We start from the raw sequence: 24417 nt of genomic DNA, 5'->3' as shown, positions 1-24417 counted from the left end.
ATAACACAATAATATTCATACACAACTTGTTTAGCCATTCCCCAATTGATGGGCATCCCCTCAATTTCCAATTCTTTGCCATCACAAAAAGAGTTACTATAAATATTTTTGTACATATAGGTCTTCCTCCCATTTCTATATTCTCTTTGGGATACAACCCTAGAAGTGGTATTTCTGGGTCAAAGGGTATGCAATTATTTATAGCCCTCTGGGCATAGTTCCAGATTGTTCTTCAGAATGGTTGAATCAGTTCAAACTCCATCAGCAATGCATTAGTGTTCCAATTTTTCCACATCCTCTCTAGCATTTGTCATTTTTCTGTTTTGTCGTATTAACCAATCTGTCCAGTGAGATGTGGTACCTTAGAGTTGTTTTGATTTGCATTTCTCTAATCACTAGTGATTTAGAGCATTTTTTTCATATACTTACAAATATCTTTAATTTCTTCCTCTGAAAACTGCCTGTTCATAGCCTTTGACCATTTATCAGTTGGGGAATGACTTGTATTCTTATAGATTTGACTCACTGCTCTGTATATTTTTAAAATGAGGCCTTCATCAGAGATAATGGTTGTAAAAATTCTTTCCCAATTTTCTACTTCCCTCTTAATCTTGGTTACACTGGCTTTGTTTGTACAGAAACATTTCAATTTAATGTAATCAAAATTATCCATTTTGCATTTTATAATGCTCTCTAACTCTTGTTTGGTCATAAAATCCTCCCTTCTCCATAAATCTGACAGGTACACTATTCCTTGCTTTCCTAGATTGCTTAGTATCAGCCTTCATATCTAGATCACGCACCCATTTAGACTTGATTTTGGTATATGGTGCTAGGTAATGGTCTATGCCCAGTTTCTGCCATACTATATTCCAGTTTTCCCAGCAGTTTTTGTCAAATAGTGGGTTCTTATCCCCAAAACTTGGGTCTTTGGGTTTATCAAACAGTAGATTACTATAATCATTGACTGCTGAGTCTCAAGTACCCAATCTATTCCATTGATCCACTCCTCTATTCCTCAGCCAGTACCAAGTAGTTTTGAGGACTGCTGCTTTGTAATACAGATCAAAATCTGGTATGGCTAGGCCACCTTCCCTTGAATTTCTTTTCATTAATTCCCTTGATATTCTGGACCTTTTGTTCTTCCAAATGAATTTTATTACTATTTTTTTCTAGCTCTATAAAGTAATTTTTCGATAGATTGATTGGCATGGCACTAAATATGTAATTTAATCTAGGTAAAATTGTCATTTTTTTACATTAGCTCAATCCAGCCACAAGTAATCAATGTTTTTCAATTAGTTAGATCTGCCTTTATTTATGTGAAGTGTTTTGTAGTTGTATTCATATAGGTCCTGAGTTTGTTTTGGCAGGTAGATTCCCAAATATTTTGTAACATCCACAGTAACTTTAAATGGGATTTCTCTTTCTATCTCTTGCTGTTGGATTCCATTAGAAATATATAGGAATGCTGAGGATTTGTGTGGGTTTATTTTACATCCTGTAACTTTGCCAAATTTATTTACTGTCTTGAGTATTTTTTGTTTGATTCTCTAGGATTCTCTAAGTATATCATAATATCCTCTGCAAAGAGTGATAGCTTAGCCTCTTCTTTGCCTAATGTGATTCCTTCAATTTCTTTTTCTTTTCTAATTGCTACTGATAACATTTCTAGCAGCAGATTGAATAAGAGGGGTGATAGTGGACATCCTTGTTTCACCCCTGATCTTACTGGAAATGTTTCTAGCTTATCACCATTACATATAATACTTGCTGATGGCTTTAAATAGATGCTACCTATTATTTTAAGGAAGACTCTAAGGTATCTTATGCGTCCAAAGTTCTGTGATTTTTTTGGTAAAGCCTTCAAAATCTAAAGGAATAAAGCTCAAATGGTAGAATTTCAGGCACTGGGACAGCCTAACAGAGAAGAGAAATTTTAGTAGCTTTTCTTCTCCCATCCCAGAAGTGACAAATCTCTTCTCAGTCTGAGTCTTAGAGCAAAGTCCAGTGGGTATGACTGGCTTCAGGGAACACAATATTGAATCTTTTCCAAATTTTAGTGTTAGTTTTTTTCCTTTCCTCTTCTGATACCAATATTAATTAATCAGCATGTGTTTATTTAGCATTTAAAGTACTACAGGCATGGGGGACAGCCAGTGCAAAGGCATGACAATGAGAGATGGGGCATCAGCTGTGAATGACAAGAAACAGAATGCAATAACTGTTCCATAGAATGCATGGAAGAGGGAGTGTGTGTTAGAAGACAGAGTGGGGTCAGGTCTAAAACCAAAGCATCAATAGATGCACCCCAATGGATAAGTGATAGAATTTGTTCCCATTATTATCCAGGGTTATACCCCAGCAAAATGGTGGCTTGTCCCCCACTCCTACTTTTCTCTTCCTGCCCTTCTCACCTCTTCAATTCCATGGTAGCCTTCATACTACTACACCAGACTTCCCAATGTCCTCATGTACTTTCCCCTCTACCATTAGATATTTTCTTAAGAGATGCTTCAAAATCAGTAAACAACACACCCTGTTGTAACTCATTCCCTTTCCCAAGTTTATTGACTTCTAAGTTGGAGTTCTCTCTGAGCAATGAACGACTTTGACAAATAAGGAAGGGACATCATTCATCCTTTGGGACATGAAGGAGATATTTTGGCCAGGGAGTGTTTGGGGGGATGTAGGGGAGGAGAGTGTTCCCAGGTTTTAGGTGGCTGCCTATTTAATACTAAGGTAGGCCAGTGTCTTCTTCCTGAGACTTTAAGACAGCCCATTTTTATGAGACATGAGTAAAACATTCTGTAGAGAGGACAACAGTGAAGAAGCTGGAACCTTAGGGGTGTAAAAAATTCTGCTGTGCTTTCCTTGAACCCCCCCCCCCACCTCAGTTTTGTGAAAGACCTTCTAGTGGCCCAGGTGTCTCTCTTCTTTCCCAGAAGGTAAACTTGATGCAAAATGGCTAAGTTAAGATTGTGGACTGGCTCCTTCTCATCCTTTCTCTGATCCATTAGGGACAGGGTGGCCCCACTAGAAAATTGAGCAGCTGAGATCTAGGCGATGCTCCAGCTCATGTCACCAGCCTTCTGGTGTGAGACCAGCTCCCCTTCCAAACCAATCTTGCTGTCTGAAGAAAGTACCTACAGGGGGCCCAAGGCCCCAAGTCATCCATCTGTTGGAACATATCAATCCCTACCCCTCCTTCCTTCCAGCTCCCCAAACTTCAGTTTGCATATTACTCCACTTTCAGAGAAAAGACAGGGATGTGAGGAATGTGAACAAACTGGCAGCTGTCCCCCAGCTCTGACATTGTCTGGACAAGAGCCAGTGCTAGCAGAGAGGGGGCAGAAGTCTGAATGGATGTGGGAGGGAGGGGGGGAACAGGAAGAATGGGAAGAAGAAATTAAGAAATTAAAAAGAGAATAGGAAACTCCTTAGTGATCTTCGAAAACTCATGAACCAGAGAGATTCCACAAGACCACAGATGAACATTTTTCTAAAAGCAGAAGAGCCATTCTGTAGGCAAATTTATTAAAGGGATGGTTGATGAGTACTTAAAAAGGGAAGTGGTTATCATGAAGAGCCATCATGGGTTTATCAAGAACAAGTCATGCCAGACTGACTTAAATTCCTTTTCTGACAGGGATACTAGGTTGACCAGGGAAATGTTATAGACATTGCAGTCTGAATTTTTATATCATCTTTCAGATGAAATGGAGAGATCTGGGACTGGATGATAGCACAGTTAGGTAGTTTTGGAACTGTTGAGTCAACAGACCAGAGAGTTGTAATTAATATTAACTTGGACACTTGTCTAGTGGAGTGCAACAAATGCTGTCCTCGGTCCTGCTTTTTTTTTATTTGTGACTTAGATGAAAGCATAAAGGGCTTGCTTATCACAATTACAGATGACATGAAACTAGTAAGAAAAGTTAATGCATTAGATGATAGAATTAGGATACAAAAAAGGTCTTAGGCTAAAATGATAAGCTGAAACTAAGAAGATGAAATATAATAGTTTTTTTTTCTCCCTGTTTCTTTCCTTTGCCCATTCTACTCCTTCCTCCTCCACCGTTGCTATTATTTGTGAGGTTAGGATAGAGGGCAAATTATTCAACCTATAGAAAGCTGATATGTAGAGAAATTATTTAAAGCCAGTTTGCTGAGGGTCAGAATCTACATGCCCTTGGTTATGACTTACTTGGGCAAGAGGGTGGTATGGTAGAAAGGGTTTTAAAAGAATTCATTGTCTGCAGGATATTCTGATATCTCTAAACCAATGATATTAGGGGAAATTCACTTTATATCTCTGGGTCTCAGGTTTCTCATCTCTAAAATGAGGGGGTTGGATTAGATGACCTTTAAGAGTCTATAGACTTATGTACCCTATTCAGTCTGGGGTTGAGGTGTACATGTGGAGAACTTTTCTAAATAAATTCATGCCTTCAGGCACATCCAAAATTGTACACCAGACAAATTTGTAAAGGACTTATAGTCAGTCCCCATGTTTTTCTTCTATTTATATTCTACCTGTTCTTCACAGCATAACCTATCACACCTCTTCTAAGAAATAGTCCCAGATAACCTCAGCCCATTGATTTGTTCTTCCTCTGAAATCATTACCTTCTCTGCCATCCATTCAACAGTGATTCTTAACCTGAGGTCCACAAATCCCTAAAGGATCCATAGATATATTCAAGGAGGTTTGTGAACATAGATGAGAAAAAATGCATTTATTTTCAAAAACCTCTAACTGAAATTGATCATTTCCTTCAATTGTTTAAAAACATGATTCTGGTAAGGGGTCTTTGGGCTTCCTTCACCAGACTAAAGGCTCAAGAAGTCCATGATTCAAATAAATATCGAGAACCTATGGTTTAGCAGCTCATACACTACCCTGACATACCTTTAGAAACAAACATTCATTAAGGACTCACTTATGTGACAGGTACTGTGAGAAGTGTTTTACAAACCTTATCTCATTTGATCCTCACAACAACTTGTATGGGTGGAGAGAAAAGTATGTATGGGACAGATGGATAAAGGTAGCAACTATGAGTTGAATATTCAACTGCTTGGGGGAAGAAAATATTTCCCTAAAAGTTTCTTTTGCAACATGGATTAGGTTTAGAATGATAAGGCCTTCAATCTTTCAGGATCACCCAAAAGTGTCCATCAAAACAGAATACAAAATCTCAATTTCTAAGTGGAATCCCCACAAAATTAATCTGATACAGGAGGAAAGAGAAAGGAACAAACCACGTTCTAGGCACTTGATAAGTACTGTATAAATCTTATCTTATTTCCTCACAACAATTCTGTGAGGTAGGGGCTCTTATTATGTCCATTTTGCAATTGAAGAAACAAAGGCAGAGAGAGGTTAAGTGACTAGGAAGTATCTGAGGCTGGATTTGAACTCAGGTCTTATGCGACTCTATTATTAATGACTATTCAGGTCTAGTCCTACATTCATTATACTCCCCAAAATTATGTCTGGGTTTAGAACCTAAATTGTATTGTGGATTTAAACCAGCTTTGGGGTGGCTGATTCATAATCTCTCGTCCATACCTTCATCTTGTTTACTCATAGTTCTATAGTTTCATCTTCAAGATAATCTAGTTCAACCACCTCACTTTACAGATGAGGAAACAGGTTTAGGGAGGGGTTAGAAGTGACTTACCCAAAGTTTCAGCTTTAGAGCTTATAGAAAGTTAGTGACAGAACTGATATTCAAGCCCAAGTCCTTTGACGCCTTATAGTGTTATTTCTGCTAGCCCTTGGGGACAAAGGTAGGGAAAGGATCTTCTCCCATCTCATCCATTACAGTCAACCAAAGGTTTAGGCACATAGATAATCACTATGTATTCATGGAATGGATTTAATGAATGAAGATGTAAGATATGGAGGACAAAGAAATTATCTTCTCTCTAGAAATATTGAACTAGATATCAGGGGACCAGACACTGACTTCCTGATTTTTCATTTATTATCTATGAAAGCTGCTTCCTTTTTCTGAGCCTTTATTTCCCCCAAGAGGGGAATTGGTGTCATGTTGGGGGCCAGGAAGTAATGGTATATGGGCTAGTGCCTGCTTGCTTGATGTATGACCTTAAAAGGTAATGAATAGAGCTGTAGAAGATGATTGGCTATGTGTACCTATAAATTGCTCTGATACGGAAGTCAGATCTCTTTGTCGCGATGTAGCTGAGCCTGAATAAACAACTCCTGCAAACCTCGGGTGCTCTGTCTGGTAATTCCTCTTAGGAGGCGGGTGACGACCGAAGACTTACTATGGGTAAGTGAGAGGACGGGATATCAATAGCCCCCCACAGTGTCATGTGGTAGTGAAAGGAGAAATTGAACCAAATGGCCCCTGAGATGTCACCCAGGTCCTATTTTCTAGTATTTTGTGTTCTAGGGTCTCCTTGGACTCGGAAAGTATAGCATTCTATGAGCTGATGCCATCTTGCTTTAGGCTTTAGCTGTCCCACCTCTCCAGTCACAAAAGCCAGCAAGAGTCTCCCATTGGACTCCTTGCAACTTGGGGCTACTGTGAAGAGAAAAACAGGTAGAACAGTTACAGGAATCCTGTTGACCTCACAGCATCTCTTGAAGTTGCGGGGAAGGTTTTTCCCTGCGATGCCAGACAGCTATGAGTGACTGACCCAGGTGGCCAGCCAGTAGAGTGCATGACCTTGGAGCTGGTGAAGAGAAACTATCAAAGAGAGAATGGGAGAGCTGAAGGCCCAATGGCTCCTGGGAGGGGAGAGGAAAGGAAAGCAGTATGCTTGTTCTTGTTTGCAGTCTAGCTGGCATGGAACGAAAGCAACAAAAGTCTCCTCGGCCACCAGACAAAGATTGGAGTTTCCAGGGCTGGAAGCAAGAGGCAGATGCTATGATTGGGGTCTCCTTTGAAGCACTGTCACAGAGGAAAGTGCTAGTCGGGCTGTTCCCCAGAATGAAAGCTCACACCATGTCTGAAGTCATGCTTTCGAGCCAGGGCGGAAGGCTGAAAGCCACAGAGAGAAAGTCGGAGAGAATGTGCTTTCATTCTTTTTCTTCTAAGGGCCCTTTCAAGATCCCCCCTAGGCTTGAGGATTCTTTCTGGTAGTTTTTCATCTCCGGATGGGCAAGGTGAGAGATGGCTCAGTGCCAGGAAGGGAGAAGGATTCGGGGAAGCAAGGCAAAAAGAGAAGACAGGGGCAGGCAAGCAGGCTCAGTGCATTAGGACCAGGCCTGACTCTGCAACTGCCTGCATTGAGCCCTAGGATAAAGGATGTCTGTCTGTGAAATACATGGATTAGGGAGGCAGGGTGGAGAGCTGAATTTTGGGTCATGAAAGGTCTGGGTTTAAATGCAACCTCTTATATTTAACCCATCTGTGACTTTGGGTTTTTAGCCCTCTAACCTTCAATCTCTTCCTTATAAAATGGCAATTGCATAATCACAGAATTTTAGAGACCTCATCAGTCACTTGAGTCCAGCCCACACCTGAAAAGGAATCCCTACAACTCACCTGACATGTGGTCATCTAGTATCTCCTGAAAGACCCCTTGCAAGGGATCTGGACAGCTACTATACCTGGCTCACAGGGAGGTTGGTGTGAGAATCAAATTTTCTAAGTCTGTAAAAGACTTTGCAAACCTTTATAATATTGTTGGCAGTGTAATCGTAATCACTGGTATATGACTTTCTTCCTTTGGGCCTCAGGGTCCACATCTCTCACAGGAGGGGAGTGGGACAGATGACCTCAAAGGGTCATTCTAGCTCTAAATCCATGCTCCTATAATCATGGCTATTGGATAGAGCTTAGATATTGTCACTCTAACTAGTTGTTATATTATATTATATTGTGCCTGAAGGTTTGCCAAGTGCCTTACAAATACCTCATTTGAACTTCATAACAACCTTGGGAGAGAAGTGTTCTTATTATGCCTATTTTACAAATGAGGAAACTGAGGCAAACAGAAATCAAGAGGGCTTGTCCAGGACAACACAGCTGGTAAGTGTCTGTGGTTGTATTTGAGCCAAGGTCTTTCTGACTTCAGGCCTCAAGTTCTATCCATTGTACCACTTGCCTGCCATCTAAACCAGGGGAAAAAAATTAATGTAGCCAGGTTCTCTAGTTTGGAAAGGGGGAGGAGGAGGTGTGTATAGTGAGAGAATTATTGCAGGTTCACCACTATCACTAGAGGACTACTGTTCCTAATCTCTGTTCTTAGATTTTCCTTCTAGAAAATGGAGATATATGACTTCTTCTTCTTTGGAAGCTATACACAAACTCTTCCCCCAATCCAGGACTAGATTGCCTATACTTCATTCTTTGATTCAGCTCAGTGCCTCAGTTTCCTTATTTCTAAAAATACAACAAAACCCCCAAACCTCTCTATACATTGTGCCACTTACTTGTCAGGAGAGAATAGTGGCATGAAAACAAAGAAAGAATACAAAGAAAAGGAAAAGAGTGTGATCAATGATATGGAAGACTGCAGAAAAGTCAAGAAGGATGAGGAAGGAGAAAAGGCCACGTAGATTTAAAGAAATGAAAGACAAATTAAAGACATGAGTAACCTTGGAGAGAGCAGTTTTAGTTGAACCGTGATGCTGGAAGCAAAATTGTAGAAGAGAGTGAGGAGTGAAGGCATTTCTTCTTCAGGAGGACTAGCCACAAATGAGGAGAGATATGAGACAATAACTGGCAGGGATGGATGGATGGATGGACAGATGGATGGATGTGTAGATGATTGGATGGATGGACGGACGGATGGATGGATGGACAGATGGATGTATGTGTAGATGATTGGATGGATGGATGATTTTGTTTAGTTTTGTTGTTTTTGTTCTTATAATGGAAGAGACATGGCCACACTTGTGGTCAGCAGGGAAGCAGCTTGTAGGCAAGAAGAGATTAAATATAATTGAGGAAGTAGAGATAATGAAGGGGACAGTCTTCTGGAGAATATGAGATGCAATGGGATCACTTGTACATGTGGAGAGATTGGCCTTGGCAATGAAAATGGCCATCTTTCATGTGGAAAAGGAGATGATAATATTAAAAGACATCAGGGTGATGTGAGATGAGGAGGGGGGAAGGCGCTTGGGGAGAATGGTCTCAATTTTTTCAGTTAAATCTGAGGCAAGGTTCTCAGTTTAGAAGGCGAAGATTGGAGGAACCATGGGAGGTTTGAAGAATGATGAAAAAGTTTGGATGAGTTTTTGTGGTGATGGAAGTGAACTATTTAGGGAGGTATGGAAGGATTACCCAGCAAGAGTGAGGGCCCATTTGAGATTATGAACATAAATTTATAGTGGATGTAGTGAACAGGGTTTTGTGATTTTTCTCTTTGTTCAGCAGCACCTGTTTAAGAGCAAAAGCAGAGGGTGGTGAGAATGATCCAGGACTGAGGCTTGGCCCAGGATAAGATCAGCACCATGATAAAGAGGCTGGGGACTCAAGAGAAGAGGATAATGTAGAGATGAATTACCCAGGAAGGGTCAAGATGGGAAAAGGAGGAGAGTAAGCTAATGCAAGGATGATGGCTTGGCAGGGAATTGAGAGGTTGAGGGATTAGAAGATGGATAGCCTCATAATGTTTTTCATGAAATATTAAAAGAATCAAAAGAAGACCTCCATTGCTTTGAATATGTCCCCATTTGGAGAATTTTCCAAATGTCATTGACAAGAATCACATAAAATATGAATTAGATGCTGGAAGGTGTTTTTACCAAAAAGATAAATTACCACTTTAATGGGATCACATAGCTATTGTCTTTTAGACCCTTGGACCCTTCATGACATATTTTCTGTGCATCCTGGGCTATCGCCAATCCTCTTGACCTTTGTCTTGACACTGTACTTCAATGATTCTGGAGGAGTGAGTGAGCCTGGTGACTTTGTGCTGCTCTGCACCAATCATATCCAAATCACACACAAGTCAAGACTTCACCCTCATAATGTCATTAATCCTCTTCAAGAACAATGGAAAATAGCAATAGTAACAACAAAAAGGATGGGCAAGGGGATCAGATCAGACTAGGTGAATTCGAAGTTTCTTTCAGTTCAAATCTATGATCCTATCATTCTAAAACATGAGAAAGAATGTGAGAATCTATGATCCTATCATTCTAAAATATGAGAAAGAATCTCCATATGCTATTTTAATACAAAGGAGTCAGAGCTCAATCTGGTTAGGGGAGATCGCCAAGGACTTCAGGGAGGAGGCAGCATCTGATCTAGGCCTTAAAGGATAAGGTGTTTTATTTACTGATAGAACTGGAATAAAGGAGGATCCCTTAGACCAAGTTAGTACCAGATGATAGAGGATAAAAGAAGAAATCTATCCCCCTAAATTATACCCTCATGTCAGTGTTCCATGAAGGTTTGTGAGTCAGGAATTATTTAGTCCAGTATGCACATAAGCTAGCAGAGAGAGCCTGAGCAAGGGTAGGGAATGAGGAGACCTAAGCTCTAGTCTTGTATACTTGGATGACCTTGGAAAGTCACTGCATCCCTCAATTTTCTTCTCTCTGAAGTGAGCAGTTTAGACTAGGTCATCGCTAAGGTCCCTTCCCACTCAAGCACTCTAGTGAGTTTTGATCAGACCTTCTATTCTTTGGCTGACAAGTCTGACCCAGCCCGGCATCTCTTCCTCCCTTTCCACTCAGACACTAAGTTTTGTGTCAATGATTATTCAGTGTAAAGGGCCAAGCTGTCCCATCAGATAACGGGTACTTAATGAATTGGCCTGTTTTCATTTCTGTGTTGATGTTCTCTGCTTCCTGAGCGGGCTGGACCTGAACAGCAGCCAGTGCAATTGATTGGGACATGTATTGAGCTGGGCTTCTGTGAATCATCTCTTTGCGAGAACTCTGCTAGGCTGAATGATGTCCTTGACAGAGACACAGCCAAAGCTCTGGGAGCCTCACTTGTGGTTATGAGGGACCCAAGAATGAGGCAGTAGATTTGATTTGTGTGACTCAGGTGAAGGGGGGAAGGGAAGAATGAGGACCAATGTGTGGTAGTTAGAGAGACAGATTGCTCTCTGTTGACTCCTGACTGATTCTTAAATCAAACAGGGGAGGAAAAAAATCTAATAATTAAGTCTGCTTGATCAAATAACTGTCTGCTTGATAGTGGGTTGGGCTAACTTAGAAGATGGCAAGCTTCTTGTCACCACAAGCATTCAAACAGAGGCTAAACGAACATCTCTCGGGAATGCTATGGAAAGTATTTCTCATGTGAATGGGAGTTTGGTCCAGATGGGCTTTATGGTTCTTAAATCTAAAATCCATGAAAATGATGATTGATGGGGTCTCATATCATCTGACTGCAAAGGTCCAATGACGTCTACCACAAATGCATTTGAGATAATACAGAAGCTCCAGAAAGGTATCATCAGGGATCCAGGGATCTTGTGACAGAAATATATTTCAATATTTTCATCTCCAACACCTCAGGCAACTCGCAGCACAGTCTAGTACATTAGACTTCTCTGAAGTGTGCACAGCACAAAGGGCCATAAACACAGCCATGAAGGCCATCCAGAAACACCAGATTCCCTTAGAGCCACACTGCTCAGCTCTGAAGAGGTCTCATATGGCTCTGTTGCTTCCCTTCTTCCAACATTCATGACTCTGTATATAGAATGAGCCAGCCCAAACACTATTTCAGAAGCTTTGGCTGTCCCTGCTTTTATGGACTGCCTATGGGCAACCTCATAGTTAGGGGAGACACTAGCACTTTCATTAAAATGATTGGCAGCAGCAGATACATCAACATAGACCAACTGTCCTGCTTCCCTGATTGTGATAACATCTGTGGGTTAGATAAAAATTCAATCCATCAAAAGACATTAACTGAGCACCAACTGTGTTCAAGGCAATAAGGGGTCATATCTCATCTAGAAATATGAATGAATGAATAAGAGAAAAAACCTTTATTAAATGCTTGCTATAAGCATTAGGAAACAGATGACAAACAAGATACCCTCAAGAAACTTACATTCTTATAAGGGAAACAGTGTATATATAAGAGGCAGCAAGGTGGGAAAGGCAACCAGGTGGCACCATGGATAGAGCACTGGGCCTGGAGTCAAGAAGACCTGAGTTCAAATGTGACCTCAGACACTTAGTAACTGTGTGACCCTGAACAAGTCATTTAACACTGTTCACCTCAGTTTCCTTATCTATAAAATGAGCTGGAGAAGGAAATGGCAAACCACTCCAGTATCTCTGCCAAGAAAATATCAAATGGGGTCACAGAGAGTCAGATATGACTGAAATGACTGAACAACAATGTATACAGGGGAGTAGTGACCAGGAAGGGATATTTTGGTTGGGAAATTCATATGGATAATGAATGAGAGTGAGTTGATTTTTTGTTGGGCTAGGAATGGTGAATTGTCATTCATTGGAAGCTCAGGACCCCAGGGCAGCAGCTGGAGTTCCAGGTTGGAGAAAGAGACTGGAGTACATGAGAATGCATGAAGATGTCTATGATGCACAGTCCCTCTTGACTTTGACAGGCCACTGAGACAAGAAGGAAAGGATGCTGGGTCAGGAGAGATCTGGGTTTCACTCCCATTTCTAACACTAACCATTTCTAGCTATGTGACAGTAAGTCACTTAAAATTGTAAAGCATCAATTTCTTTATTTATGAAATGGACACCTATAATCCCTGTCTCACAGGGCCATTGTTAATATCAAATGAGATTAATAATGAAGTAGTTTCAAAAGAACCAGGGAAAACTTGTATGAACTTAGGCAGAGTGAAGCAAAGCAAAAGAACCAGGAAAGCAATTAACAATAACAGCAATATTGTAAAGACAAACAACTTTGAAAGACCTAACAACTCTGATCACTGCCCTGGCCACCTATGATTCTAGAGGACCAATTAGGAAGCAGGTTATTCATCTCTTTACAGAGGCCTGATGGAGTCAAGATGCAGAATGAGACACAGATTTTTAGATGTGGACAAGATAGGAATTTGTTTTGCTTGACTATACATCTTCGTTACAATATGGATATTTGTTTTTCTATTTTTCTTTATCATTTGGGGAAGGGGTGGGAAAATAAAGGATTACTAATTTTAAAAATTGAATAGAAATATAAAATGACATGTAGGTTAGACATTATGCAATATATGTATATATTATATAATGTACTATATATAGTAATTGTGTATAATTATACTTATATGACATAACACAATCTATAATATAATATACACTATGTGGAATTATAAATGTTGGTTCTTATTAGTCTAGCCCAGTTGGGGAGAGAAGACTCACATGTGAAAAGATAGTCAGTGGAAGAGGGTACATACCAAGGGTCAAATGAGTGGTTCAGGAAGTCAGAGGAAGTAAAAATTAACTGCACCTAAAGCTTTGCCAAAATTTAGCATCAGAATTTGTACCTAAAGTATTGTGGACTGCAGTGACCAGGGAAGGGTTGATGGAGGCTTCCTAGACATAAAGGCCACTTATGAAGGTACAATAGACTCCCATAGTCACATTGCTCTCCCATAAAGTTGCCTCTCTTGGCTTCTGAAAGGGGATGGAAATGGTACTTGGACTCAAAGAATCCTCCCAATTGATATGTCAAAGCCAAAGGTTCTGGCTGGAGGACTATGGTATGAACAAAGGTGAGCAGCTGGGAATGGGCATAGCACATGCCAGGGACAGAGCCAAGACTGGCCAATATGGAGTAGGGCACCTGGATTGGACAGCAATAAGAACATGATTGGAAAGGTAGGTGAGGTATCCAGATTGTGGTGAGCCTGGAATGCCAGTTAAGGAGGGTGGATCATATCTTGGAGGCAATGATGACAAGCTCTGATGATTTTGAGTGAGTCTAGGATGGCAATGTGTGACACAGGAAAAGTTATGTTTAAGGAAAATCTATCTAGTGGCAATGCCGAGCATACAGTAGAATAAGAGGTTATAGAATCCATCCCTTTGGCTCCAAACCTGTATACTTTGAAATTACCCTTCACTCAATCACTCATCCAGCAAATATTTACTGGGTCTCATCGTGGCTGGCTCTGTAGTACAACCTGTGGTGGGGGTGTGTGAGGGGGAAAGGAAGGCATAATCTCTGTTCTCAAACAATTCATATTCAACAACAAAACAATTCAGTTCCACAAACATTTATTAGATGTCTAATATGTGTAAGACACTGGAGACCATGATGATTAAAAAGAGACAAAGTCCCTAGCTTCAAGAAGTTTACATTCTTCTAGGAGAAGATATAGACCTAATTCAGGCTATTAGGCTGAATCTCACCCTAACTTCTTGTATCAGCAATGCCATATTCACAATGCCTATGGAGATTACAGATATGCTGATATAATTATCCATCACAAAATATGTCATGCTTGCCATATGGGGGAATAAACTAGAAAATTTATTAAGATACCAAAAGACTGAGTCCCAAAACCAGAAAGTGAAAGCCATCAGGGTAGTTATGACATTGGCACAGGTAGATAAAGTAGAAAGCACCCACATTTTCAAGCCTTTAAAACAGAACAGGCTACCTCAGGCAAAGGTCCTCCTCTCCCCACTCACAGCAACCACCCAGTGTCCGGGAAGCATGCTCCCAGCAGCTCCGGCCCGTGGCAGTCCTCAGCAGGAGTCCTTAGCAGAAATTCTGGCTAACTCAAAAAGGGCTTCGCGCTGCCACTGCTGCCGCCGTCGCCACCACCACCAACCACTGCAGGAACTCTAGTTTGGCTTCCGCTTCCTCTTGCTCCGCCCCTTCCTGCTACGTCAGCAAGTCCAATGGGGCATGAAAGATCTTTAAATCCCATAACCCTTACACTTCTTCATTATTCCATGTTTCATCCTTTGGGCTCCAGTCTGTCCCAATTTAAAATGGAGAGATCCATAGTCTCCCTCAAAAGTCAGAAATAACTGGTAACTGCCAAGTCCTCAGAAACCTCCACATGAAGTACTCAAAGAAGCCTGGCTATGGCAAAATCCTAGGCACTAACTTACCTAGGAAATAACTGAAAGAGACAGATTAGCATTACCAGTAAGAGAGCTGTCTTCAGGACTGAAATAAGAGAATTCCTAGCCATCTTTGCTCTTTCCTCACTGGCCAGCCTCAGAACAAAGGAGAAGGAGAGGTATCTCTTTCACTAGGGCAATGCTTTAGGTGCAGACAAAATGTGAGGCTCTTCTCATTGGTCATCAGTAATATTTATTGGTTGCTGGGATCCCCAGCAGCAGGCTGTTTTGGGTGCTGAGACAGAGTAATGGAAGTACTGAACAGCAAAACTGGTATTTATAGAATATCTCCTTTGTGCAGAATCCTATACTAGGCACACTGGGGAGAGAAAGAGGAAAGATTAGACACGATGCTTTAAAAAAAATATTTTATTGATGCTCTTTTAAAAAAAATCGCTGTCAATTTCCAGTGACTTTCATTCCCCAACTATAACCTTCCTTATAACAAATGAATAACAGTTAAATAAAATAAGTCAGTACATTGTTATATCTAAAAACACATGAGATATCAGAGAAATGTCTCCCCCTTACCCTCCTCTGATAGGGAATATGTCCCTTTTACCAAGGGATCCTTCATAAAATGAGGGAAGATACAGCCAGTGTCTTCTGGAAATCTCCAGTGTGACAGAGGAAATGTGGGAGTCCCTGAAATACTAAGGAAGATGTGGTCCGTGTCTGTGTGGAATTTACAAGTAAACACTAATCTACTCTATTCTCCCACTTTTCCTCTCTCCTAACTATTTTTACTGGAGATCTGAAGATTGCTGACAGTTCATTTTATTCCCTAGAAGAGATATGGGGGATGGACTGCCTCAAAATTAGCTGTATAGACAAATCTCTTTCTCTTCCTTATGCTGAGCTAGGGCCCATTTTCCCAGTCTGTGTCCCTGAGACTCCAGTTCTTATAAACCCATTGAAGGTGGCTCTGCTGGTGTTCACATGAAGGGGTGACCCCCCCCCATAGGGAGGGTGGATGGATTTGAGCTATACTGGAATGTTGTCTATTTCTTTTCCCATTACTCTCTCTGGAAGGGCTTGGGAGCCATACTGCCAATCTGTCAAGAGACATTGTTAAGCTGACCATAAGGACCAGACCATAGGATGATCTGCTTAGTGCTGGGAGAGACCTCAGAGACCACTGAATTCAAACGCCTCATTTTACAGATGAGGAAACTGAGACCAAGGGAGGGTAAGATGATGTAAGAAGAAGGGGGCATCTGTATGGATATTTACTATCTGATATTCTCTTTCTCTGGCCATGTAACTGTGACAGTGAGGCACAGAGGGGTGGCCTTAAGTTAAAGTCTGATAATTTAATACAAAACCCAAACCCTTCTATCTCCATGTCCAAGAAAACTGAGCAAAAGCCTGAATTGCAAGGGGCCTCTCACCTATACAAGGAAACTTGATTTGGTTGCTAGCAGGAGGTGCTCCAAGCAGCATCAGGAGGAAAGGCTTCAAAAGACAGATGTCAAGATGCCTAAGGGCTTCTCTTTGACTCACTCCCCAGCTACAGCGGGCTGGAACTGTGTCAAAAGGAACTAAAGATGATCCCTGGGGCTATGGGTCTAAAGAGCTGTCACACCCCTCCCCTCCATTATATTGGTTGGGAAGGAGCAACAGATGGCAGCAGAGAGAAGCAAAAGTGACACCTGCTTTTCAGCTGCCCAGCAGATAGTGGTAAACCAGGGAGAAGAGCAGTGGAAGACCCCAGCTCAGGGGGAAAGCAACTCACCTGATAATACCATCAGAGAACATCATCAGTAGCTCTGCAGAATCTGAGGCACAACATGGCTGTGTCTGTGTCCCTGTGCCCCAACCACATGTAGCAACAGATAGAAATAAGTGTATATGTGTTCATATGTGCATGTTCCTGTACATACATATATGCATATATCTGAATATATCAAGATATATACATATGCACAATATTCATGTGTATGTACATGTTTGTGTTTTAGATAGACTCAGCATGTGTGTATATGTATATATACATATATGTGAATACACACACCAAGGCACGGGCATATACATACACACATGCATGCATGCACACACAGACATGCATGCACACACAAAGACATGCATGCACACATACACAGAGACATATATGCATACATACACACAGACATATCTCCTTACATACCTATACCTGTTGTTGTTCAGTTGTGTCTAACTCTTTGGGATCCCGTGGACCATAGTATACCAATCACGCCTGTGAGGCTTTCTTGGTAAAGATAGTGGAGTGATTTGTCATTTCCTTCTCAAGTGGATAATAAAAAGACATGGATATGTGTTCATATATTTATGTGTGTCATATGCCCATTTATACATATGTCTATCCACTGAGCCAACAAGCTGCCTCCCATACCTATAACTCCAGGTATGTGTATCCACACAAAATAGGTAGGTACATGTATACACATATGTATATGTACACATGTGTATGTACACAACTGTATATATGAGTTTCTGTAGATGTATGTATAAATATGCATACATATGTATATATCTAGATATAGATACAGAATATATATTCATAGTAACAACAATAATAATAGCTAAAATTTATATTATGCTTTGTCTACACTAGGCACTCTGTGCTAAGTGCTTTAGAAATCTCATCTCATTTGATCTTCACAACAACTCTTGGAGGTAGGTGCTACTGTTTTCCTTATTTTGTAGTTGAGAAAACTGAGGTAAACAGGTTTAATGACTTGCCCACTTACAGCTGGTAAGTGTCGAAGCTGGATTTGAACTTAAATCATCCTGACTCTACGTCTATAATATGTCTGCAAAATATATAAAAATACAAATTTACATGTGTATATATACACACATACATATGCACACAAACATACATACTGATACATGCTTGTATTCATGTATATACTGTACTGTGTGTATTTCCTGGTCATTGATGTTCCTTTTATATCTTTTTGCCACTGGTAGTATAGTAGTCTGTGGGAGAGTATGTCCCTAAGTGCAGGGTAGAAGTCTTCCTTGTAATTTTTTTTTACCATGCTGTTTAATTAAGTGTCTTTTGCTTTGAATTTATGTGTCCTTTAGTTGATTGGCAAAAGCATTATGAATGGAAACTCATGAACTATGGCTCTGAACCACTGTTGGCCTATGCCACAAAGTGGCTCAAACTGGGATAATATCCAGGGGAGTCTAGATGTGAGAGACTTGATCAAGTGTTAGACTCACTTTTTTTTGAGGCAATTGGGGTTGTGACTTGCCCATGATCGTACTAGGAAATGTCTGAGGCCAGATTTGAACTCAGGTCCTCCTGACTTCAGGACTGGTGCTCTACCAGCTGCATCATCCAGGGGGCCCTAGACTCACTTTTCACAGCATGTTAGAGAGGCATCCTGGGTCAGTAGAAAGAACACTGAAGTCTGATGATTCAGGTTTCACATCCTGTCGTGTACCAACTGAATGATCTGAACAATGTCTCTGAGCCTCATTTTTCTTAGGCATAAAATAAGGACAATATTAGCATTGCCCACCTCCCAAGGCTCTTATAAACCTTAAATTAATATAATTATGCCAATTGTTATAGTCTGTATTTGTGGGAGCTTGAACCAAAGAACTGTCCACTTGCAACTCTGATTCCCAAAAGTCAGTCATTCACTTGCTCATATAATCCATACATCTCACCACTATGAGCCTAGGCAGGGTGTAATGGGAATGTAAATTTTTAAGATCTTCCCTGCCCCTAGGCTAAAGTGCACCTGGAGCCTGGGGTGGGAGGCTTGTTTTTCAGTAGATACTTTTTGATTGGCCAGTGGGTCCAGAAGATTGTTACATTCTCTGAGCCAGGAGAAGGCTATACAAACCCTGATTTGAGGCTTTGTTTTGGGGCTCACTTTGAGAAGTTTTCTGTGATTTGATCAGATAAGACTCTGGGAAACCATTGTTGAGAGCCCCCCAGCTTTGAAAACCCAGATGTTGATTTGGTATGGATGTAATGGTTGGACAGTTTGGAAACCTGTCTACTTGATCTGTTTCTCTGTCTTGATAATTCTGTCTGTATACTCTGAAGTTCGGGGTGCTGACCTTTTCCCCTGAACTAGGTAAACGATATATGTTTGACTGATTAAAGTAAGCTTGTTAACCCATTTTGAGTTGCTTCCCTTTATCAAAGCAGATCCAAGAACCTGCATGGACAGCCACCCTGAGGACGCTTGGGGTGCTTGCTGCTACACAGGGTCTGAATGGCCTCTGGAGCCCCTTCCAACACTAAGATTCTGTCATTTGCAGTTAGACACTGTAGGGGAGAGGAGAAGAAGACAGTTCCTGGTCTCGGGAAACTCATAATTTGTCAGGGGAGATGACTCACACATAAGCAAGAAAGAACAAAAGAAAGCAATCAGGGCTGGATTATATGGTTTAGTCTCTTAAGAGCTGCAGGGGGTCAGAGGATAGGGAGATCTGTGTGGGATGGGTTTTTCAGAGGAGGCTTCAGGGAAGAAGTCCGTGTTGAGCTGAACCTTGAAAGTTCAGTAATTGCTGCTGTTGTGGTCCTAGGCTGATTGGGGAAGAGCATGAATCAGTCTGATTTGCTTGATGGAAATTCCCTAACTCAACTTCACAGTCTAATGTGATGAAGTTTGCCTTCCTGGATCCTCATCAGCTCACTTTTTAGTTGTGATCCAGGCATGGGGGAGTGCCAAAGAAAATGCCCAGAGTCTGAAGATGGAGTATTGTATGAGGAATATGAAGGTGACCACAGGGTACCTGGAGGGGAGGAAAGTGTAAGAAGACTGGAGAGGTAGGAATGACTTTATTAGTCAAATAGATTATTTTATCCATCTCTTTGGTCCAGGAAATAATAAAGAGTCATTGGAGTTCATTGAATGGGGGTTGGTGTAATGTGGCCAGCTTCGTAGGATAATGGATATCATCATGATTTGGGAAATAGAACCGCCCAGATAGGAGTTATGTGCAGGAGTGGGAGGTGACTCCTCAGTCTCATGTTTCATCGTCCTTTTAGGTTCAGTCATTTTTCCCAATTTCTTTTCCATTCTCATCTGAAGTACCTTCTGTTTACTATGTGTGGAGTTGTTTTTTTTCCCTAGGTCCTATGATGGCTTTACGTTAAGTCACTGGATGGCTCCCAGTCATTGGTTGGTCCTTGGACACTCACAGCTGGACTCTGATCTGAAATGCTGTTCTTTGGCAAGCCAGCCAGGGACTTCAGAGCTGCCAACTCTAAATGCTCCAACTTGTCCCCAAGGCTGATGGGAAGGGAAATGCTGATGTCCTTACCTAAGTCAGCTATATTACTGTTGGGCACTTAGAGCATGAGAAATAGGACATTTAATCCCAGGCTCCAGGATCTCAAGTGATTGGGAATGGGAGCTAAAGGATATGGAGGGCAGCCTTATTCACAGGCTGTGAGTTACCCAAAGGCTGGAGGGAATGGGAGCTAAGGTCATATTTCTCAGGTGATCTGAGAATTTGGAAAACAAGCTAATGAAGAAAGAATCAAACCTAGAGATTTAGCAGAAAAGAGCAAAGGAACTATATATTTGTGGGGAGGCCAAGACTCTAATGGCAGCCATTTGCTGTGTAACCTTGGGCAAATCACCTGAGCATTTTGGATCTCAGTTTTCTCATCTGCTAAATGGAGACAACAATATAGGCTCTCATAGGGGTACAGTGCAGTTCAAATGAGATTTGTGTATGAAAGAGCTTTGGAAAGAGAAATATATTATGATTATGATTGAACCCAGAGATCAGAAAGTTGATTCCAATGATTCATTCATTCATTTAATAAAAAATATTATCCTGGCTGCAGATGAGAGAATCACTTAATTTCTCAGACCTAAGCTTCCTCTTTGTAAAATGGAATCATAATTCTGCTTACTTCAGAGTGATTTTATGAGAAAACTATTGGATACACTTTAAAGGGCTGTTAACATGAATTATTATTAAGTATATATAACATGAGAGACAGCTTGGCCTATTGAACGGTTAGCCTTGGTATTAGTAAAATCTGAGTTCAAGTCTTGACTTTTTAACCTAACAGCTATGGGACCATGGCCAAGTTACTTAATTTGTAATTGCCCCCAGAAAACTCTCTATGACTGTATTACTGAGTTATTGCCTGATCTATTTTGGCAGAATAAGTTTCCACACCAGGAGTTTACTACCTGAATGAAGTCATGAGTCTGGGCCAAAAAGAGGTCTAGGGGAGTTCCATTATGTGAGGCCTAGGGAGGTAGAATGAGGAGATAAAATGTTCACCCTCAAAACTTAGAAACATTTCCAGAAGGATATGGTCACTGGGCACCAAAGGAAGATAGAAGATGGGGGGAAAGCTTACAAGGGAAATAATTGGGATTTGGTTAGACACAGGAAAAAATTTCCCATCTGAGACTTGAGAGATATCAGAATGGTTGACTTGGAAGGATTATGGGATTCCATTCCCTGAGGATTCTGACGAGTGGTTATCATATATTTAGGAGTTATTTCAATCTGCTATTGCTTAGAATGAGCTGGTGGTGGTGGATTTGATTATTTGGATATGTTCTGTTCCAGTTCTGTTCTTGATTTCTTTGATTTCTCAAATTATTCCTATGTAGGAGTCCTACTGGATTGATATATAACCCCTAGGATATTGGGAACCCTTGAACATGGCTAACCCAGTGGCCTAAAAGACAGGCTATTTAGAAGCTCAGAGCTTATAAATCTTCATCCTGACTCTGCCAAAGAGACAGGAAGTCTCTTTCCTTTGGTTTACCACCCCATCTGGAAAGAGTCCTGGCCAAAGCAGATGGACAAATATCAACCCTCAGAAACCAAAAGACTTTGACCCTCAGTCAAAAGAGAAAATATGAAGTAGAATCTTAAAGTATCCAATTGGTTCCATCTGTCTGATGTCCAAAGCTTTTTCTGCACTCTTTAGCTCATCTCATTCTCATTACAGTCCTATGAGAGGGAGAAAACAGAACGTTACAGATGGGGAAACTGGGACCCAGACCCAAATAAGGGACTTGCCTGAGGTAATGAGTAGGTGGCATTCCTGGGACTAGAATGCATATCTTGACTTCTAGTCTGACCAGTACAGACATACTACCTCAATAATTTTGGCCCAAACAATCTACTTTGGAACCTATATTATTTAAAGGCACAACCAAAATACCTTTTTAAGACTTAATCTTGGTGAGACATGTAGGATTCAAGGAAGGAACTTGCCACTAGTCTCTTGTTTCGGTTTGGCATGAATACTGCCCTTCCTTGTTGTGGCTGATGAAATGAATCCCAGAGTCATCAACTGAGGGGGTATGAGGATATGTGTAGCAGGAAGCCTGATATATATTATGTGTATATGTACATGTATATGTTTATTATATGTATATGTATATGCATATGTGTGTTACATGTCTATGCATATGTATATGTATATGGTGTATATGTATATATGTCTTTCCATGTCTATTTCTACATCTATCTGTAGCTATCCATATCTAGATCTATTTCTAGATCTATTTCTATAGCTGTATATCTATAAGACAACTCTATGGCTATTTCTATATCTTTTAGAGAATAAAGAAATAGACATCAATGTATATGTGTTACAGTGTATGCACACACATGCACATATAATGTACACACATGTACATTCATATAGGAACACAATACAATTGGTATGGAAGCACACGTATATGTGTATGCACACATATGTACATTACATATATGTATATACATAACTTTATGATGTCTGTTCCTCAATGATATTTGAAGACAGAGACTTTCATTTTTGTATTTGTGTCCCCAGCACCTAATATGGTTCCTGGCACATAGTAGGAGTTCAATGCATGCTTGTGGATTGAATTATTAGAATTATAGGATTGAAAATTTAGAGTTGGAAGGGACCTTGTGATTGCTTTCAGAGATAGGATTTGGACAAGGGAAACAGGATAGAGCTGAAGCAGCCTGTAGGCACCATAAAGGGGTGCTGTGGTGCAATGTTGGCTGCTTGGTTCTTTGGGTGGCTTTGTAGCTGTACTGAAAAGTGTTTTCCAGCATAGTCTTAAGGCAAAGTGATATTAAGGAAAAACTTATTTTTCTCTCCATTATTTGCTGATATCCAACACACCACTTACCACGTGTGGGTGTGGACTACAAGGCCTCTGGCTTGGAAATCTTTCAATATCAACATTTATTCATGGTCCCATCCCAAAGCTAAAAGTACTTGACTCTGAAAGAGAGAGGAGAGAGAGAGAGAGAGAGAGAGAGAGAGAGAGAGAATATGTTAGAACTGGAAGGAACTTTAAAGCTCCATCTTGATTTAACACTTTTATTTGACAGATGAGAACACTGATGCTCAGAGAAGGGAAAGGAAGTAAAGTTTAGGTCTCCTGTCCCACATTCTTTCCATTTGATCTCCCAGCCTTTCCTAATCCCTATCCCAATTTGGGACATGCTAGAGCGGGGAGAACCTTGGTCCTGGTGTCAAAAAACTCTGAAACTTTACTGTAAGGCTGGTCAATTAATTCCTTGAACCTCCATTTTCTCATCTGTAAAATGAGACCAATGCCAGCTGTATGTTCTGCCTCACGAGATGGTTGTGAGCAGAGCGCTTGGAAAACCTTCATGGAATCTCAGAACTAGGGGTGGCAGGGACTTTTGAGACCATCTAATGCAACCCATGCCTAAATAAAGAAATCTCTCATCAGCATCTTCAACAATTGATTGAAAAAAAGGATTCTTCATGTCTTTTTTATTACTCTGTCCCATGCTTTCTATGTAGTTCCAGAAACCCAAGACTCATTGCTTCTTGTTCCATTTTTCTCAAGCCTCAAAGGAAGGTGAGGAACAAATGGAAGAGATGCCAGAGAGGTGGTTTCATCCCCTCAATTGAAGAATTTTCTTATAGTTCCAGAATTTTTTGTGGGTGAATGAAGACATCCCTTCCTCCTGCACAACCAGCAACTTGCTGCATAAATGGAGATAGACAAAATTTTGTTTTTTAGATGTGAAAGCAGAAGGGGGAAAGCAGACAACTAACTCCCTAGACCCTTCCTGGCCAGAGCTGTGTTTATAAAGATTTATTAGCTTTGAAGGAACAAAATGGGGATTAATGATGTTCTTGGCTGTGTGGGTCTCTTCCATGTGCCGGAGGAACTTATTAATGTGTCAGAGTCATAATCTTATTACTAGTTTGGCTTCTAGTTTGTGGTGAAGACTTGTAAGATGATCTGTGTGGGGAGCTACTGGTACGGAAATTCCCCTTGGACAAAACGCTAATGCAGACTGCCCAGTCATTGGTAACATATGATTTTGGAGAATTCCCTAGAGCCCTGAGAATTTAGGTGACTTGCCGAGGGTCACGTAGTAAGTATATTAGACAAAACTTGGACACAAGACTGCCTGACTCCAAGGCTGCCTGT

At 40.8% G+C, this 24417-nt stretch overlaps 1 protein-coding gene and 1 long non-coding RNA gene across 2 annotated transcripts in view; both read left to right on the top strand.

Moving 5' to 3' along the window:
- The window catches only part of TBC1D21 (TBC1 domain family member 21), a 247779-nt gene that overhangs the window by 144171 nt on the left and 79191 nt on the right, over positions 1-24417 (top strand). The window lies entirely within an intron of this gene.
- The window catches only part of LOC138148688 (uncharacterized), a 36889-nt gene that overhangs the window by 7166 nt on the left and 5306 nt on the right, over positions 1-24417 (top strand). The window lies entirely within an intron of this gene.

The sequence above is a fragment of the Petaurus breviceps genome, unplaced genomic scaffold (genome assembly GCF_028583685.1).
Source record: "Petaurus breviceps papuanus isolate PSGF00001 unplaced genomic scaffold, PetGlider_PUasm1.0 90825, whole genome shotgun sequence".
NCBI lineage: Eukaryota > Metazoa > Chordata > Mammalia > Diprotodontia > Petauridae > Petaurus > Petaurus breviceps.
The sequence above is the reverse complement of the archived record's forward strand: the minus strand, read 5'-3'. Positions and strand labels throughout refer to the sequence as shown.